This window comes from Eptatretus burgeri, unplaced genomic scaffold (genome assembly GCF_056783735.1).
Source record: "Eptatretus burgeri isolate ZD-2024b unplaced genomic scaffold, Ebu_testis_v1 Ebu_testis_scaffold_3155, whole genome shotgun sequence".
Classification (NCBI taxonomy): domain Eukaryota; kingdom Metazoa; phylum Chordata; class Myxini; order Myxiniformes; family Myxinidae; genus Eptatretus; species Eptatretus burgeri.
The window spans coordinates 15,139-34,857 of NW_028225103.1; the positions used below are offsets into that span (position 1 = coordinate 15,139).

General features: G+C 46.0%; 1 pseudogene; it reads right to left on the bottom strand.

The window, feature by feature from the left end:
- Nucleotides 1-792: 792 nt before the first annotated feature.
- LOC147006711 (uncharacterized) lies at nucleotides 793-19,582 on the bottom strand (annotated as a pseudogene).
- Between the last annotated feature and the right edge of the window lie 137 nt (nucleotides 19,583-19,719).

The window sequence follows — 19,719 nt, forward strand, 5'->3', positions numbered from 1 at the left end:
CATGGAGCTTTGAGGACCGAAGGAGCTTCAAGAGGCCGCGCAGGTCACCTTCCTCCCTCGGGCGACCCGCGACGTTCCGTCCGCACGGGAGCTGGCGTAACTGCGGCCTGGTGATTCGGGCCCCAGCCGGCAACGTCTGAGAGGAACGAACGGGTCTTTGTTCTTTCTGAGTTGATGCTCTCTTTAAGAACCAGTTCGTCCCTCAGCGATGCTCGGACTGTTCCGAAGCCCGATCACCTCAGACCGTTCGGTGCTGGTTGGCGAGCTCTCTCCGGCTCGCACACGAACATGCAGCTCCGCGGGAAACAGCAGGCTTGGCCGTGCTCCCAGCTCGCGTCTCCTCCGCTCTCCTCAGCTTCTCCACCGACTGCAGGCTCCAGGATCCAGGCTCTCCGAACCCCGACAGACACTCCACCGACTGACCGCGCTTGGCGCTCCGCTTTTCTGGGGTCCGAGAGACGAGGTTTGGCCTTCGCACTCTCACCTCTGACCCCCACTGGCTCCGCCCCTCTCGCTCTCTTGATCCGAATCTCGGACGAAGTTTGCACAGAGAGGACGTGCGCGAGATCACCGACTTGCAGGGTGAGCAAACCCCCACGTCTGCCTGCAGCGATGCCGTTCGATGTGGACTCGCCGTGGCTGGCGCAAAGATGGCGTCGCTTCGGAGATGAAGGTGAGGCGATGTTGTTCGTGTTGATCTAGTTGGCGTTGGCGTTGGTAGTTGGCGTTGGCGAAAATTGGTAGTTGGCGTTGCGGGGAAGGTGGTATGTGGTTGGCGTTGTGGTGAAGGTGGTTGGTGGCTGGCGTGGTGGAGAAGGTGGTTGGCGTTGCGGAGAAGGTGGTTGGTGGTTGGCGTTGTGGTTGGTCCAAAATAACGATAGTAAAAGAAAAACGGCTACCTCAAAGATCACAGCCCGAGTGACACGAATAATTTCCATTTGACAACCGTGGGAAATCTATCTGAACACAGACGTATCGGCATAACTGATCTCAGGACCTATAAGGTGCTCTGTGAATTTCCACCGCCGTAACAAGATTCTAGTTTTGTGTTTTTAATTAATTTTCTGAAACTTGTATAATTTTTTTTTCATTTGGAAGTTGTGGGTTACGGTGGGTAAATAACGGTGTAAAAAGTCTGATTTAATGACTTTTAATTCCAGGTTATAAGTCATCAAAAGGTGAAAATTTTGAAAGGGGGTGTAGACTTTCGACAGACAATGTACTCTGACTCGTTCTCCATCCCAGTTCACATGACGTCTTCCAAGCCACTGCAAAGTGCCTTCTTTGTCTCTCCCCAACTCTTTCAAGATATTTTTGCAATCTTCCTGCTCTTTTGTCGTTCTCCCAGTTGTCGGTGTATATTTGTTGATGTATCTTTTTGTATTTTTCATTTCTCTTCTTTGCAATCGATGGTGCTGGATTCGTTATTTCCATCCAATGTGTGGCATCTTCCACTCGCACATGTTCCTGGAAATTGTTTCCTTTGATGTATTGTTTGATGTCGCAATACAGATGATGAACAAGTTAAGGCCTTGTTGCACACAGAACACTTATAAGGTTTATCTCCCGTGTGAATTATTTGATGTTTATGAAAGTCAGATAAATTATTGAACGCTTTGTGACACACAACAATTGTAAGGTTTATCTCCGGTGTGTATTCTTTGATGTTCTGATAGAGTTGATGGATTAATGAAGGCCTTGTTGCACACAGAACACTTGTGGGGTTTATCTCCGATGTGTATTCTTTGATGTTTATAAAAGTTAGATGAATGATTGAACGCTTTGTTACACACAGAACAATCGTAAGGTTTTTCTCCAGTGTGTATTCTTTGATGTGCCGTTAGAGTTGATGGATTAATGAAGGCCTTGTTGCACACAGAACACTTGTAGGGTTTCTCTCTGGTGTGTATTCTTTGATGTCTCGATAAAGTTGATGGATTAATAAATGACTTGTTGCACACAGTACACTTGCAGGGTTTCTCTCCGGTGTGTATTATTTTATGTGCTGATAGAGTTGATGGTTTAATAAAGGATTTGGAACACACAGAACACTTGTAAGGTTTCTCTCCGATGTGTATTCTTTGATGTGTCGATACAGTTGATGAACGAGAAAAAGTCTTGTGACACACAGAACACTTGTAAGGTTTCTCTAAGGTGTGTGTTCTTTGATGAGTTTGTAAGTTCGATGCTTGATTAAACGCTTTGTTACACACAGAACATTTGTAAGGTTTCTCTCCGGTGTGTATTCTTTCAGGTCAGGGTCAGGTATGGGAGCATGTGCCAGAACAGCGCGTCGCTGCGTCCACTTTCCGCCGGTACTCCAGGGGCCTCCGTCTGGCCATCCCCCAGGCAGATGCCAGGCCCATCCCCATCTCCTTGAGATGATGGTCAACCTGCTGCAACCATGAGGCACGTGGTCGGCCCACTGGCCTCCTCCACTCATGAGACTCCCTCGCTGAGAGAATCTGGTGAGCAGGATCAGCGTCAGGAAAACGAGCCACATGTCCATACAGCCGCAGCTGACGCTCACGGACTATGCAGGTAACAAATCTCATCCGAGTCTCTCTCAGCAACCGCTCGTTGGACACAAAATCCGACCAGCGATAGCCAAGGATTCTCCGAAGAGACCTGGTACCAAAGGAATTAAGTCTCCGTCTCAGATCCTTGGTCAAAGTCCAAGTCTCGCACCCATAGAGCAAGACTGGAAGTACCAAGGACCTGAAGACTCGGACTTTCGTCCTCCCGCACAGGTACCGGCAGCGCCACACCCCATGATCCAGTGAATCCATGACTCCCCAGGCCCGACCCAGACGTCTATTGACCTCCGGCTCACAACCTGCGGAGACATGAATATCACTGCCAAGGTAAGTGAATCTATCCACGACCTCAACATCCTCACCACAAACAGACACAGACAGGACAGCAGCATCCAAGATGTCACCGAAAGCCTGGATCTTTGTTTTGACCCAAGAAATCCGTAATCCCAACGGCTCCGACTCCTCATTCAGCACCTCGAGGGCCCCCAAGAGGATGTCTAAAGTCTCCGCAAAGATGACTGCATCATCTGCAAAATCAAGGTCTGAGATCTTGACATTGCCAAACGATGCACCGCAACTTGATCTCTCCGACATCCTCCCAAAAATCCAGTCCATACAAGTGCTGAAAAGTGTGGGGGCAAGTACACATCCCTGACGAACTCCAGTAACAACTGGAAATAAGTCAGAGGCGGTACCACCACACTTCACAGCACTCTCAGTACCAGAGTAGAGTTCAGACATCAGATCGATCAGTTTCGGTGGCACCCCACGAAGACCAAGAATCCTCCAGAGGACATCCCGATTCACTGAATCGAACGCTTTACAGAGATCAACATAGGCTGCAAGCAGCCCCTGCCGAAACTCTCGTCTGCGTTCAGTGAGGACACGAAGAGCAAGGATACGGTCAATCGTTGACCTCTTTGGTGTAAAGCCTGACTGCTCTGGACGCTGGTGCTCAAGCAGATGGTGGCGAACCCTATCAAGAATTATCCGAGCAAAGACCTTGCCCGGCACTGAGAGCAGCGTCACCCCTCGGTAGTTGTTGCAGTCTTGGCGATCACCCTTCCCTTTCCAGAGAGGGACAACAAGGCCCCTCTTCCAGTCAGTTGGGATGATGCCTGTGTTCCAGGCAGAGCACAAAACTGCATGCAACGACGCGAGTGCAGCATTTCCACCAGCCTTGAGAAGTTCAGCATGGATGCCACAGATCCCTGGAGCTTTGCCCCGTTTCAACTGGTTCACCGCAGCCCGTGTTTCCACAAGCGATGGTGGACCACAGTTGATTCGAGGGTCAGCAACAGGGATTGTAACACCCTTGACGTCCAACTCGACAGCTGGGGGATCAGCCTGGTACAACCGCTCAAAGTAACCGGCCCAGCGGGCCTTCACTTCAGACTCCTCTGTCAAGAGCCTACCACTCTCTGCTCGAACTGCAGTGCTCCGAGGGATGGGCTTGGATGAACGTAATGCGCGAATTCCCTGTAAGCGGGACGAGAATCACCTGTCCACAGGTGATGCTCTACCCCCTCACAGATTCCTCGCACATAGGCCTCCTTGTCCACCCTCAGTGCACGTACAGTTTTACGCCTCAGCTCCCTGAACAGCTCAGCTCTGCCATTCAGCCTGGCCCTGCGACTCTGGTCAATGGTATCCAGTGTCCCTTGAGAGACAAAATTCTTCTTTGCCCTGCGGTGAACTCCAAGGCATCCACCGGCAACATCAAGGATGGTGGTCTTGAAGGTGCTCCACAACTCTTCAGGACCCCCCAAAGCACCCAGACCCCCCAAGTGTCCACTCAGCCTGTTCGCAAACTCCTCAGCTACTCTCTCATCCCTGAGCTTGGCAACATCCAGCCTAGGCTGGGATGGTACCATTCTCCAGGATTTAAGGTGCAGCTTTAGAGTTGCTACAACAAGCCTGTGGTCAGTATTGAGGAACTGAGCACTCCGGTAGACCCTGCAGTTCTGGATCATCCTCCAACGACCGTCAATGAGGACATGGTCAATCTCCTTTGCCACACCGCCAGCGTTGGAATACCAAGTCCAGCGATGAGCTTGTGGGCGCTGAAACCATGAACCAGCCACCCTAAGTCCATGACTTCTTGCAAAGTCAAGGAACTTAGTGCTATTCTGGTTCATAGTTCCTGACCCATGGGGACCAACACACACCTCATAACCATCCCTATCAGTTCCAGTCGATGCATTGAAATCCCCCAAGACTAGAAGTGTATCTCGTCTGGGGCACTGATCAACCACAGACTCGAGTGTGGCGTAGAATGCATCCTTCACGGTAAGATCACTCGCCTCAGTCGGAGCATAAATAGAGACCAGGGAAATGACACCTAAGGAGTGACGAATCCTTAATCTCATAATACGCTCGTTGACCGGTGTTACCTCAATTATCATTGGGGTCAGCTTATTGGACACAGCTACAGCAACTCCTTGGGTATGGTAACCATCAGAGCGACCAGACCAATAGTAGGTGTAACCACCCACCATTATCTCGCCGCAATCCGGTCTCCGAACCTCAGAGAGAGCTGCAATCCCGATGTCCAAACGCTTGAGCTCAGATGATAACAGAGACAGGTGATCATCCTCTCTTAGGGATAGGACATTCCAGGCACCCACCCGAAGGGACCGCCTCAGGTTAACCCAAGGAGACCGCCGTCTGGTGGACGACACCTCAGCACCACTCCGACACACTCTCCCGCAATCTGACCCAGGGATGTTACCCCGTGGTTTCCCTCCTATCAAAGATTGGGGGTCCCGAAGGCTTTGCCCCAATCCCATCATCCGGTGAGCTCCCCTGCGAAGGGAAGCTGCACAGGAGGTACTCCCACGGAGTGGGTTTTCAGATTTTTTTGCGTTTTTGTGTTTTGCGAAATGAAGGGTTTTACGGTGGCCGGAGTGCAAATCCTGCCACCAACCTCCTAATAAAAAGTAACCCAACTGCAGGAGGACGTCCGCAGACACAGTTGGGCACTAGATATGGATGGCCGTTGGCTCACAAGGAGCTCCTCCGCCCTTTGACAGGTTTTGTTTTTAATCCTGCTGGGTGTCCATATCCAAACACCCTCCTCACCAGAAAACCTGGTGGGGGAGACGGTTTAGTCGCCGACAACCCGACCATGGAACAGGTTAGTACAGGTTTACATGGTACCTGTAGCAGGTCACAGATCGAACCTGACCTGACTCTACTTTGAGTCATTGACCTGACTCTACTGACCTGACTTTGTATTCTTTGATGTGTATATAACTTCGATGGGTGATTAAACGCTTTGTTGCAAACGGAACACTTGCAAGGTTTCTCTCCGGTGTGTATTCTTTGATGTGTCGATACAGTCGATGAAGTAGCAAAGGCCTTGGTACACACAGAACAATTGTATGGTTTCTTCCTGGTGTGCAATATCTGTTGCTCATGTAAGTGTGATGACTGATTAAATGCTTTGTTGCAAACAGAACACTTGTGGTGTTTCTCACTGGTGTGAAACGTTTGATGTGTCAACAGACATGAAGAAGAAGAAAATCCTTTCTGACACACAATGCACCTGTATGACGTCACACCTGTGCATATTTTAACACATCCTGTTAGACACGATGAGGAAGTGAAGTTTTTGTTCGTAACAGCAAAATTGTTTGTCCTCTCACTTCTTTGGCTCTCCTGTTGCAAGACATTGATCCACCAGTCGCAGTTGTTGTTGTTTGTAGACACACCCCTAAACTTGTCAACATCCTGACAAAATGTCTCTGTCAAGTGATGATCAAAAGAAACTTCTCTGACCACTGATGAGGAACAGTTGACACTTGAAGACGTTTCAATTTTTTTCTCTGCAAATTAAGAATGGAGCAAAAACATCAATAAATCAATTTTACAACTTTAACAGCACTCGGAGAGCACATAGTCTCACCTTGCATGTTCATTCTGAACAAAACTACCTTATTTACTGAATATCCCACAATTTTGGCCCACTACTATCATGGCCCACAGGCTCGTGGTATGTAAGCATCCATGTACCCCAGGCACCCCATGCATCCATGCACACCATGCATCCATGCACCCCATGACATCACATTGTTTCTTGGAATGGGTTATGAAATTCAAAAATTTAATTATTCACACACATCGGGTAAGGAATCAGATAAATGAAGTTTCAGATTTTTCAGAGAAGGATTTCAATTCAACCAATCAAGGCTGGAAGAAGACTTCACTGATGAGGTCATCATTATCCCCTGACATACCCCGTGGGAAGTTGACAACACATGCAAAGTTTCAATTATTTTCGTTGAATGGTTTCAGAAAAAATTATATTCAAATTTTCCCTTTAATCGAACATGTCTGCCATACCATGTGACATATTGTTACGGATTTGGAAGCCTCTTGCACACAGACAAGTCAGCAGTCCCATAGTTCAGTAACTTCAATAAGTATATGTGGATAGTTAGAACCCTCCCCAATGTTTAATGGGTTTATAAGTGTCCGTGCGCTGCGGGTTTCTTTCCAGCTAGATGTTGTTCTACATCTTTAAATCTTCCTCCCAGACCACAAACTCTTCGTCTCGCACCATCACCATCCATCGCCTACATGCAACATGTCACGTACAGGGGTGAGGTTCCCTCCGCCCACCGTGAGCTCGTCCAATCGACAGCGGCTGGCACAACAGCCGACCCGAGATCCCCCCGCCCCACTACAAGGGTGGATGGGGAATAGGGTGCTCCCCTGGTTGTTCCGTCTGGGTTCTCAGACACGCACGGGGGAGGGTAGTCATTGCCCCCTCCCACCGGACCTCCTCCAATCACGGAGGGCCACCATTTTTCCCCACCGAACCAATCAGGAGGCTCATCACCTAAGTGCCGGCTCTGACCCCGCAAGGTGGAATGTTCCTCTCGTCCAATGAGGGGAGGCCAATGATCGCCCGACAACCCCTCGTCCAATCCGGAGGCTCATCGCCTCAGAGCGGATCCCTCCACCCCGCACGGAAGCACGGATTAGAGATATCGCGAGCTGTCTCTGGGGTCCTCGCTTCGTTGGTGGGGTGTCTGGTTCGGGGTTCTTTCGGTGGTCTTCCTTTTGGTGGTTCCGTGGTCCTGTGCTTGGTGGTTCGCTCGAGGCGGCTGGTCTCATCCTGGTTCGCTCGACGCGGCTGGTATCATCCTGGTTCGCTCGACACGGCTGGTCTTATCCTTGTTGGCTCATCTCGGTAAACCGCACGAGGCGGGCAGATGCCCGGCCAGACTGACCCTCAGCTCGCCTTACCTCCCCAGCTGAAGGGCCGAATAAAGACCCTCAAGGTCCATTTCTTTTTGGGTGTGTGTGTCTGTCTGTGGCCAGTCTGTAAAGTAGAATTGTTAAGTGCTTTTGCTCACTGTACAATGTCTGCATTTTTATTCGTGATCACTCTTCTCTGTGTCTCCCTTCCCGATTATTGTAAATAAACCCCGTGTTAAATTTTCCAGTTCGATGCCTGTCATTTCTTCCATTGGCCGAGATGCCACGTGAGCATATACGGGGGAGGAGCCGGGAAGGGCACTCCCCACGTTCATATAGAGCAGGTAGGCTCGGAGACAGCCTCAGGGCCCGGGTGTGCCGTAGTTTGAGTTCGGCATATGGAAGTCCCTGCCAGTTGAGCTACGCTGCCCAGCCACGAAATTGTGCAAGGGCACGAGAGAAAATTTGAGGTCCAGGCCCAAATTTATAAGGAACACCAACACAGGCGACGGGAATCGTGGTTGCCAGAACCGATAGTTCAAAGAGACAGGCGTGTTGAAAAGTCCCGGGGATAGTTTAAAGTTTAATAAATGCTTGGATAGATAGGAAATGTATCCCATCGCACCATCTATCCCTTCGCTCTCTGTTGGCCGCTGGACTCACTTTGGGAAGATTGCTGAACTCTGTGGAGGTTGTTCTGAGGCTTCCTTGGGCCTCGAGGCAGGACACTAGTCTCTCCCTTATCCCCCATCGAAAAAGGATCTTCGGGGTTGGGAGTAGACGGACAGGATAGGTTAGCCGGACAAAGAGAGTAAGGGGGTTCGGGACAAGCAATTATAAAGAAAAATATTTTAAAAGTATATAATAATAAAATAAAAATAATAAAAATAGCTCCTCAAAGCGGGCGTAACCCCTCAGCCCATGCATTGTGAAAGGAAGCAGTGATATCACGATGATGCAGTCAGTTAGAGCACGTTGGACGTCATATCGAAAATCAATCAGACTTCAAGATGGCTACCGTGGCGGCTCGTGAAAATCGCAGCACGCCCATTTTCTAAAGGCAGCTGCATTGTGCAGCCCGTGCATTGTTGTTTTTTCTGCATCCATCCATTCCCCTGTGCCGGAGACTTCCTTCAAGCCACAAACTGTTGACTTTGCTGTTCCTTCCTTCCACAGATAACAAACAGGTCCTGAGCCATGGTTAGTGTAAATAGATGTCAGAAATGTAAATAAATTGTAACCCACCTGTGTCTCTGTCTAGCGCCGGCAATTTATTTAAGTTGTCCGAGTGAGTCTGATAGTTTTGTTACACAGCGCACGAGGTTATTTATTTTTGGGACACGTATAAAAAATGTCGCACTCAGGGATCCATAGGTAAGACGTACTTGGGGAAAAACCTACACCTGCAAGGCACATGAAAATTCACGGCTCAGAACGAGTCTGTAAAAAGGGAGGTGGGGTGGGGGGGGGTAGTGTTACGGATTTGGAAGCCTTGTGCACACAGTCAGCAGCCCCCGCAGTTCAGTTATTTAGATGAGTATGTGTTTCATTAGAATCCATCCCTTGTGTCTGAAGGGAATTTCATGTGTGCGCTGCGGGTTAATTTTTTTAGTGAGGTTTTTATCAACGACAACAACAACAACACAACAACAGCGGACTGTCGCCTCGCTCCACTGTCGCCATGACGTACGTGGCCTTAGGTAAGGAGGTAGGCGGAGCGCCATCCTGTAAGTGGAAACTGTTTAAGTGCCTTGTACATTGTAAATAGCATTTCTTTTCGTCGTGATAACTCTGCTCTCTGTGCTCCCCTGCCCCATTATATACCCCCCCCCCAATTGTTCAATGTACCAACTCGTTGTCTGTCACTTTCTTTCATTGGTTTCGCACTGTGCGTATTGGGAATTAGGGAGGCTGTGTTCCGTAAGTTGTCATTGGAACCGGCGTGGCTCTGGTAACTCCCGCTCGGTACGCCAGACCCGAGTCGGTACATGCGACTCGGTTCGGACAGAGTCGGCCTAGGGTGTGGTTTCCCCGGTAGTTAGATGGCGTGAGTACTTAGGTAAATTGGAATAGGCAAGTGGACCCTCGAAATATTGGCGACCACGGAGCGCGAAGGGACCCATGACCTTTTGGACTTATCCGAGAGTCATGACCTAAATTCCGGGGTGTTCGGTGGAGACGACCCTGCTGCTCCCCCTCGTGGTCGTTTATCGCCACCGAACCCCGGCCTACAACAATATATGTGTGTTGTTCCATCCACCAAACAGTGATGACTCCATTTACACCTAACTCTCTGAAAACATGGACAAACTCATATCCTCTCATTCCAACTCTCTCTTCCTCATATGTGGTGACTTCAACTGCCATCATAACAGTTGGTTGGGTGTGGGTACCTCCGTCACCTGCCATGATACTTCAGCAGAAGACTTCTGCGACTCATTGAGACTGTCTCAATCGGTCAACTTCCCAACCGGGATCTCAACCAATGGGCCTCCATCTCTTCTGAATCTGATTTCGACCAATTTCCCTGAAAATATCTGTTGCTCTTCCACCCCTCCAATCGGTTCATCTGACCACATGCTTGTCAATGTTCTGTGGTTCTCTTATGACAATCAGACATCTCCCTTGACTTCCTCTCCTGTTGCAGTCAACATGTGGCCCTAAATGGAGTTCTCTCATCCCCTCTTCCTGTCCAGGCAGGAGTTCCTCAAGGCAGTGTTCTGGGCCGTTCTTTTTCTGGTTTTCATCAATGATCTCTCTGACTCTCTGGAAAATCCTCTTTATCTCTTTTAGTCAGGCGGCATTTGTTCATTTAATGGCACTGCTTCGTTTTTTTTGCCAACTCCAGTTTCTTTACATGTTCATAAGGCTTAGGTGTAAATAAATGGAATTCAACTTGTCAAGTTTCTATGCAATTTTTTCTTGAAATGCCAATGCTTTAAACTTTCGCATAATATCGAGTGCAATAATATGGGAAACTCCATGTGTTAGATACATTGCAAACTATATTTCTGCCAGAATATTAATTTTTTACACAAATTTTTTCTTTACTAAACCAAATTTAATGCCACTGTGTCCATTTCATTATTTTAAAAGCTAAAAAAAAAAATGCATATTTATTTAAATTGTATGTATCATAATACCACCAAAATCTTATCTCTCTTTCCAGATTCAAGACAACTGGTGAGCTGTAAGTACATCTGTTGACAGCTTGATCATATTAACTTTGAAAAAAATGGATGAATGCATCATTTGCAAAGAGTCAGGTGGTGGTCCCTATTCAGTTGCAAGTCAAAAGTCCTTAGAGACCATACAATCCTTTTGTGAAAACTGGACTAAAATCGGACAGAATTTTGATATTCTAAACCGAGTGAGAGATCTGATATTTTCTGATGACACCAAACACATCTACCATAGAAAGTGTTACCAGTCTCTGTGCCATAAAGGTAATCTGGTACGAGCTCAAAAGAAATACGAGGATGACATAGCATCACCTGCGGAAAGTAATAAACGCAGGAGAACAAGCATTGAGCCTTCTTCATCTAAAATAGAGAAAAACATTTGATCAGGAGCTTTGCATATTTTGCCAAAGCAATGAAAATAGTGCAGTGCATAGTGTTTCCTGTGCAGTGCAGTGGAGTGAAAATAGTGCAGTGCATAGTTCTGATTGGTTCCCGCCACATCACGTGTCCATGATTTAAAATAAATACAAGGATTGAACGTTTCGTTTTAACGGATTGTTTGTGTTTCAGATTGTGTTGTGAAAGTGGAAAATCGAGTCCGAGTTCGTCTACGATCACCTCGACACGAATCACCGTTCTTTATTTTATGTTTTTGTATTTATCGACAATCTTCCTTCCATAACGGAGTTATATGTGGGTATGTGGGTACGTGGGTATGTGGGTATGTAGGAATGTGGGTATGTAGGTATGTGGGAATGTGGGTATGTGGGTATGTGGGAATGTATTGTTGCGGCTACGGGTACCGAGACACCAGCTTGTCACTCAGGGGGATTAATCCCCGGTTGTCCTCGGTCGAGCCGGACCTGGGGCCATCGCTCACAATTATCGTTGTGGTTCGGTGGGTTGTTTTAAATCACGAACACCACCCAGTAAACCACGAGTTCCAATGTCCACCGTCCAATTATTCCGTTTCAATGGAGGTCATGTGGTTACCTGAGCGGGGAGCTCGCCCTCAGCAAAACATCAATGTTATCTCTTGATCTCTTTGACAATGCCAAACCAATGGAAGGAAACCAATGCCAAACCAAACACGGACAGGTTGGAAATCGACAAATGATTTATTAAGAATAAAATAAGCAAGTCTGAAGACGACAATGGTTCACGAGCGGTATTTGACGATGTAGATTGTTACAGAAGTCAGGGATGAGGCAATGTGATAATGTTTGACCAAGTTATAAAAATGATCAACATGATGTGGTACGAGTGACAGGTTATGAGCTGCAAAATGTCGAAAACCCAGTTTCGTTCAACAACTTAAAAAATTTGACCTTTGCATAACCTTTAAAGGTCACAAAACAATGTTCTGGACATTAAAATAAGGAAACAGGATACGTGCTATAGCTTATTGGAGTTAGTTCGTCGAAGAAGGTCGAAAACCCGGTTCGATTTCCACAACCTTGAAAATTTGACCGTTGTGGCCTTTAAAGGTCAAAGGTCAAGGAGTATGACCTTTGGTGCAAAACTTCCTCTGGAACATTCCAGGAACAATATAACGTCATTTAGGCCACATGGCATTTCGCACTCCTCGGCTTATCCATACTTTGATGAAATCAGCGTAAAAACAAACTTGAAGGGGGCACCACGGGCAAGGTGTTCGAGATAGAGCAAAATGGTTTCAAGACATTAGGTTGGGAATGACCTCAAGATTATGCATAAAAAATATTGTCATCCCAGCTCTCAAAGTTTGGACAGTCGTATGATTTTTATGTCAAATTTAGCAATTTTCAAAGTTTTTGACCTTGTGACCTTGACCTTGGGACGAAAATGAAAAATCGGACAACGACACGTTTTAGATAATTCATTTTGCTTTTCAAATACCGAAGAACCCCTTCCATTCAGTCAATTCCCAAGGAGAAGATAGATTTTTAATCCGACTACCCAATAAAAATGTCTATTTTTTGGCATGGCTCCGCTCTCAATGGGCGAAGCACGCCCTCATCTAGGAAAACACAACTAGACATTGATATCGAACACATTACCAAGTTTCATCAAGATCGGATCAAAATCCACGGAGTTATGCTCTGGACAGACAGACAAGCCGGTAGGCGGACATGGGTAGTCGACTACCCAATAGCACCTGACGCGATGGGCCCGTTCGATGGGGAATGACCTGAGGATTAAGCACAAGAAAATTCATGATTCCAGCTTCAAGGTTAATGCTGCAGATTGTTTTTTCGTTAAAATACCCCCACATTTAGAGGTTTTTCGGCCGTTGCGAGGCAACGGAGGGGTCCATAGCAACGGTTCTTTCTCACACATAGCTAGGACATACCATGAACCTACCATACCAGTTTCATGTATATCTGACTCATAGTCTCTGAGATACAACGAACTTCGTTTCTTTAATGTTTTCGACCAGGGTTCATTCAAAGTTTATCTTCTCCGACAGTTTTCATAGGATCCGGCTGGAAATTTTTGACAAGATGGCTGAATGTACTGCCCACAGTCGCTCGTGGCCCGATTTTTGATTTTCGAAAAAATAATTTTTTTTATGATTTTTCAAAAATTTCAAAGTCCCGCTGCTAGGCAACGGTGGTATCCATAGCAACGGTTCTCATTTGCACACAACTTGGTCATGGTATGAACCAACCAACCAAATTTCATCGAAATCGCCATTGTATTAACGGAGCACTGGACTGAACAGAGGGACAAACAAATATATCGACGGAAAAAGCAATAATAAGGGGAGAACAGATTTCCCAAAAAAAAATTTTTGAAAAAAAAATTCTTTTTTCGACGAGATCGACCACCCAACACAGACATAACGAATATAGTGGTCACTCTGGCTGGCGCTCGTGAACCAAAAAACACCACCGCATGAGGAAGCAAACAACAGGAGAAAACAAAACCACATGTTTGAGAGAAACCCGAAGAGATGCTTTCACGAATTCGGGGAACAAAAGCACAATGTGTCAACTCCCCCTGAAAAAGAAAAGACGGGGAAACATTCTGGAAGGGAATTCATGGAGATCGAAAGGAACAGAAGGAAGCAGAATGGATCGTGGACTTGGAAAAGAAGAAGCACCATGTGGGTGGAGGAAATGTCCCCAGTGATTATTGATGAAGAAATAAACAATTAAAAACACTTCAAAAGACGCCACCAAACTTTAAAATCCAGGTCTGGATGGAATTCCAAACTTCTGGCTGAAACAACTTGATGCTCTCCACAATCACAACGCCAGGACATTCAAACAACTGATCGAAGAGGAAAAGGAAGTGCATGAGTGGGTCGAAGAAGGAAACACATTTCTCATCGAAAAATCTGAAGAAACCCAACTTCCTCACAAATACCGGCCAATAATATTACCGGCCGGCCGGTATGTTGTCCACTAACAACATACAAACTTCCAACAGGAATCATGACAGAAATTATGTTCCATCACCGAAGCCAACAAGGAGGTTGACACCTCGAACAAAAGGGCCACCACCCACTACTGAACAAGGCCGTACTTGAAAATTTCAAAATGCGAAGAACCAAGTTGTCCACCGCCTGGATGTACTATTAGGAAGCTTTTGGCAGTGTTCCACATTCATGGATGATAAAATGCATGTAAATATACAAAATCAATCCTCAAGTAATCAAACTGAGTGAGAAAGCATTGGAACGCTGGAATACCACGTTGATAGTACAGAACTCAGAAAGAAATATTGAAATACGAGATGTTTAGACATTGCATGGGATCTTCCAGGGAGACATTCTTTCTCCCCTCTTGTTTTGTCTTGCTCTCGAACCATGCGTGACGTCATCAACAAACATGGACATGAACACACCGTATCAACCAACAGAAGAACATCCGAAGTAACAGGAAAGGTGACACACCTACGATGCATGGATGATTTAAAGCTCTTCCTGACCCAGCTGTTTTAGCTGTTGAAAGTCTGGTTGTGTCACAATAACACCAACCAAGGAATGAACTGGCCAGAGCAGATTACGAATATTTCCCTCGCCTTTTCAGTGCGGGCTGACTTTCCGACCTCCGGACCAAGGAGCCATGTGTGATCCATCCCAGCACCCAAAGGGCTGCAGTCTTGACCCCATTCTGTCTCGAGGATGATCAAAACATCGTTGGATGATCTCACCCCCTCTGAAAACTCCTGTCAACCTTGAGTTCATAAATATTCCTTATCCCTTCAAAATTAAGCTGACCTCCAGATGGCTGCTGCAATAAAGCTGCGACAGATTCTTCCCTGAACCCTCAACATGTCAGCAATGGTGTCACCATGTTTGGAGGGTAAACAGACCTCGTCTCACTGAAAACGACACAATAATTCAAAGTTTCTATGCATTGCAGAGTCAGGGAAAGGGTGTGTTGCCCCGTTTCTCCATTTCTTTTTCCTGCTTTAATTGACTCAAATGTACAGGAGGAATTGAGAATTTATTCGACACACGCTTGGTCCAAGATCACCCGTTGGATAAAGAAATACTGTATATTGTACAGAGAAGTCTCCAACCCCCCCGCCCCCTCCCCAAATGTCCCAAAAACCAATAACTGTTCCAATCATTAATTTCTAATTTTTTTGAGGCACCCGTGGTAGACCTTGAACACAGAAAAGACCCAAACATAACAGAACAACCAGAGAGTTGGTGTCAAAGCCACCCAATGCTTGCCTGTTAATACATTTATCGTTTTCAAAAGACTCGTCTAATAATTAATATTTTTTTATAAAGCATCGCAGTGATGTATAATTTTAAAGCAATATATGTATTTGTATATTGTAATCAGTAACAAGAGCGCAAGTGAGCACAATATACGCCCGAACAAGAAGGAATATACAGAATTGTGCTACGACATGGAAAACAGCATCCTGGTTGCCATGGCAACCACTTTAGACGACGAACGTATGTCGCGACACACCGTCTCCACAGTCTGTACCTATGTACCAAATATGAAACGTGAAAGTTGAAAAATTTGCGAATTAGAGTGCGGACAGGAACGGACGGACAGACAGACACAGACAGATGGATGGACGGACGACCAGTATCACATAATATGCCCCGAAAAAAAAAAATATATATATATATATATATATATATATATATATATATATATATATATATATCGGGCGTATAAAAAATAGTGTGGTAGATAAAAACATTAGAAAGGAAAAAATAACTTGCAACAAAAACTTTAACATTTTCACGGTCACGCTGACGCTTACGCCGGGGGTATCACGATAGCTCTCTGTTCCTTGAACAGGCAAGCTAAAAAGGACATCATGGAAGGGGGGGAGGGAGGCGAGGACACAACTGCAAGAGGATGGAGGTGCAATGGAGCGTCACTTGGATTAAGACTGGGCACGGGGAATTATGAGATTAAACGGAGGTGGGTCGACAAAGAAGTTAACAAGCTGAATGCAAGGTCAAACACAGCAAGAGGAGGAAAGGAAAACTGGAGAAGGCAAAAGAAAAGGAAGTTGAGGAATCAGGGGGGAAAGCACATTAATCTGGAAAGGAAGAGGTCGGTTTGTGGAGGGCATTTATTTTGGGGAGGGCTTGGGGAGGGAAGGCATGGAGAGGGGGAAAAGATCATGAGAATGGATTGGGCGGGGGGGGTGTTGGTGACTCGCCATTTTGAAGACGGAAGAGTCAGATTGAAGTCTGAGGAAGTTGGTTCCATAGGCTGGAGAAAGGAGTGACAAATTTGTGGAGGTGAGCAAAGAACCTGGATTTTGGGAGTTTCAACTGAAGTGGGTTACTGGAAGACCGAGAAAGCCTTTTGGAGAAAAATTCAGGGATGGGGTATAGAGCAAAGCAGAGGGGTGCAGGACAAGAAATGAACCTGGAGAAGACAGAGAGACCACCGGTGTGAGAGTAAGAGAATGATCGACTCAGCTTCATCGCTGGAGATTCCAATGATTGTGACGGCCTTGGTTTCTATGGCATCAAGTGGTACAAGGTGAGGCAGGGGTGCCAAAATTTAATGAATCACTTCCACTTTTCACATTATGATGTCATTGTTTGTATAAAATCATTTATAAAATGACGTTCACAATGTATGACAGAGAAGTGCATTGGATGCAGAACATCTCATCATGCTGGGAAAAAAGATCGAAGACCAGACAATCAAATCAAGCTGAGAAGTGCAAACACCAAACAAGCACCAAAAATTGGGAATCCCATGGAAAATCCTGAACACTATGACGACGACGACAACTACATCTACCACTACAACTCGTCTGCATGCCCAGCTAAGGGGTGCAATGACGCCCTTTTTTTGGATCGATCCTTTTGCATGTCGTTCCCTTGGGACAGGGGGATCGTGAGGTTAGAGCAGACATTTTGGAATTTTTTTGCCCGTGGTCCCGAAGATTGCTCGCAAAATCCCGAAGACCCACATTATAATCATTCCCGATTTGAATGTGGTTAAACTCCAGAATTCCCACACAAAACCTTTTCATGACATGAAGTCAACAAGACAATAAGATATCAAATAGAAATCTCCATCTGACTTTCGATCAACAATTATGCTATGCTGTTGGTTATCATGATTATATAATTTATTACTATATAATAATGTTAGTTATAATTATACAATTTATTATTATAAAATAATATAATGTTCGTTGTAATTATGACGCCATAATGACACAGGCGATCCCTCAAGGCATTTCCTTTCGATGTTTTGTTTTTCCTCTTTCAGGATTTCAAACCCCTCCAGATTCTTGTTCTGCTCTTTTCTCTTCTCATAAATTGCTTTGGATAATTGTTCTTTTTTTATATTGTCACAGAATCACTCCCATTGCTCCAATATAATCACTGGTGCAATGTCGGCGCTCCGCAACTTCCAGGTTCCTTTTTCAGATGAAGGAATTACATTTGGTTCGTGCTTGCAAGAATTCTCTGAGACAGGGATATTGACGTTTTTGCACATGTGTCTATCGATTGCTCTCGATACCTTGTTGTACCTTTGTGTGCACAGGTGTTCTGACATGAGGTTTTTACAATTCGAGAAAAGGTGATGGGGTTTTCTATTTCTACCTTGCAGAACCTGCACCAGTCGTGATTGACTCCATCCGGCCATCTTCTTTATTGTGTCCTTGGTGTTGGGTATTTAAAGTGCCTAGAGAAAGTCCACACCCCCTTTAAAAAATTTTCACCTTTTGTTGCCTTCCAGCCGAGAATTAAATTGCATTAAATCACACTTTTCCCCCTTCATTTACACATCGAAACCACAACTTCCAAATGAAAAACAAATTCTATAAAATTCAGAAAATTAATTTAAAATACACAATTGGAATATCTTGCTTGGATAAGTGTCCACCCCCCTGACTTCATACTTGGTGGAACACCTTTGACAGCAATTACAACTGTGAGTCTGTTTGGATTGATCTCTACCAACTTTGAACACATTGATTGGGAAATACTTGCCCATTCTTCAGCACAAAACTGTTCAAGCTCAGTCAAGCTGCATGGGGAGCGTTGATGGACAACAATCTTCAAGTCATGCCAAAGATTTTCGATTTAATTTAGGTCAGGGCTCTGACTGAGCGACTCAAGGATATCGTTTTGTTCCTCAGCCACTCCAGAGTGGCTTTGGTTGTGTGCTTCGGGTCATGATCATGCTGGAAGGTGAACTTCTGTCCCAATTTCAGTTCTCTGGCAGAGGGCAGCAGGTTTTCCTCTCGGATTTTTCTGTGTTTTGCTCCATCCATTTTCCGTTCTATCCTGCCAACTCACACCCTCACTTTGTCTCTCTGAAAGGACCCCCCCCTGCCCCATCGACTTTCTCAACATTCCCTTTTGAGGAAGTCCTTTCATTCAAGCTTCTGGGTCTCACTATCTGCCATCTTTACTGGGAAAGGCACATCTCCAAGCTGGCCTACAAAGTCAATCGCCAACCTGGAATCCTCCATTGTGCTGAGTCCTTCCTTGGCCCACCTGATATTATAACCATTTACAAGGCTTTCATCCACAGTCTGATGGATTACTGCTCCCACCTCTGGGGTTGTGCTAATGCCTCACACCTTGCTCGACTTCATGATGTGGAAACCAAGGCTTTTAGGATCATTGGTATTTCCCGCGATGAAGGTGAGTCTTTGGATCTCTCAATCTCTCACTGGAGGCAGATCGGTGATCTTTCTATCTTCAACCATCTCTTCCCTGGCCTTGCCCCCCCCCCCCCGCTCCCTTGCTCTGTCTGTGATCTGTCCCCCCTAAATTTCCTCAGGGTATTCATGGCATTACAAAAAAACCTTTCTTGTAAAACTGCCAAAATCAAGAATCATTGCTCACCTTCACTCTGTCATTCCTTTTTTTTTCCTGCCTCTGGAACAAAGTCCGATGCTCTCTTCAATCCCAGTCCTCCCTCCAGATCTCCAAAGCAGCTGTTCATCACCATCTCATATCTTCCCCCATCCAAAATCTTGATATTGACCTCCCCAATTGATCCACCCCAAACCACCCTCCTTCAAATTCCCTGTTTTCATTCCTGAAAGTCCCTGTAGTTCCATCTTGTTTACCCCCATCCCATCCCTCTCTCTTCCACAGATATCCCCTTCTCTTTTCCCCCCACTATTTTATGCTTCCCTCTCCCTCCCTTCTTGTCTCCTGTCTTGTGATATGTTTCTGTGTATAAGCTCTTACACAAGCCTCGACATGGTCTGCAAAAAACTATTAAAAAGTGCTCCAGTCCCTGATGATGAGAAACATCCCCCAAACATGATGCTGCCACCACCAGGCTTCACAGAAGGTATGGTGTCCTTTGGCTGATGTACTTTGTTGGGTATATTTGTTG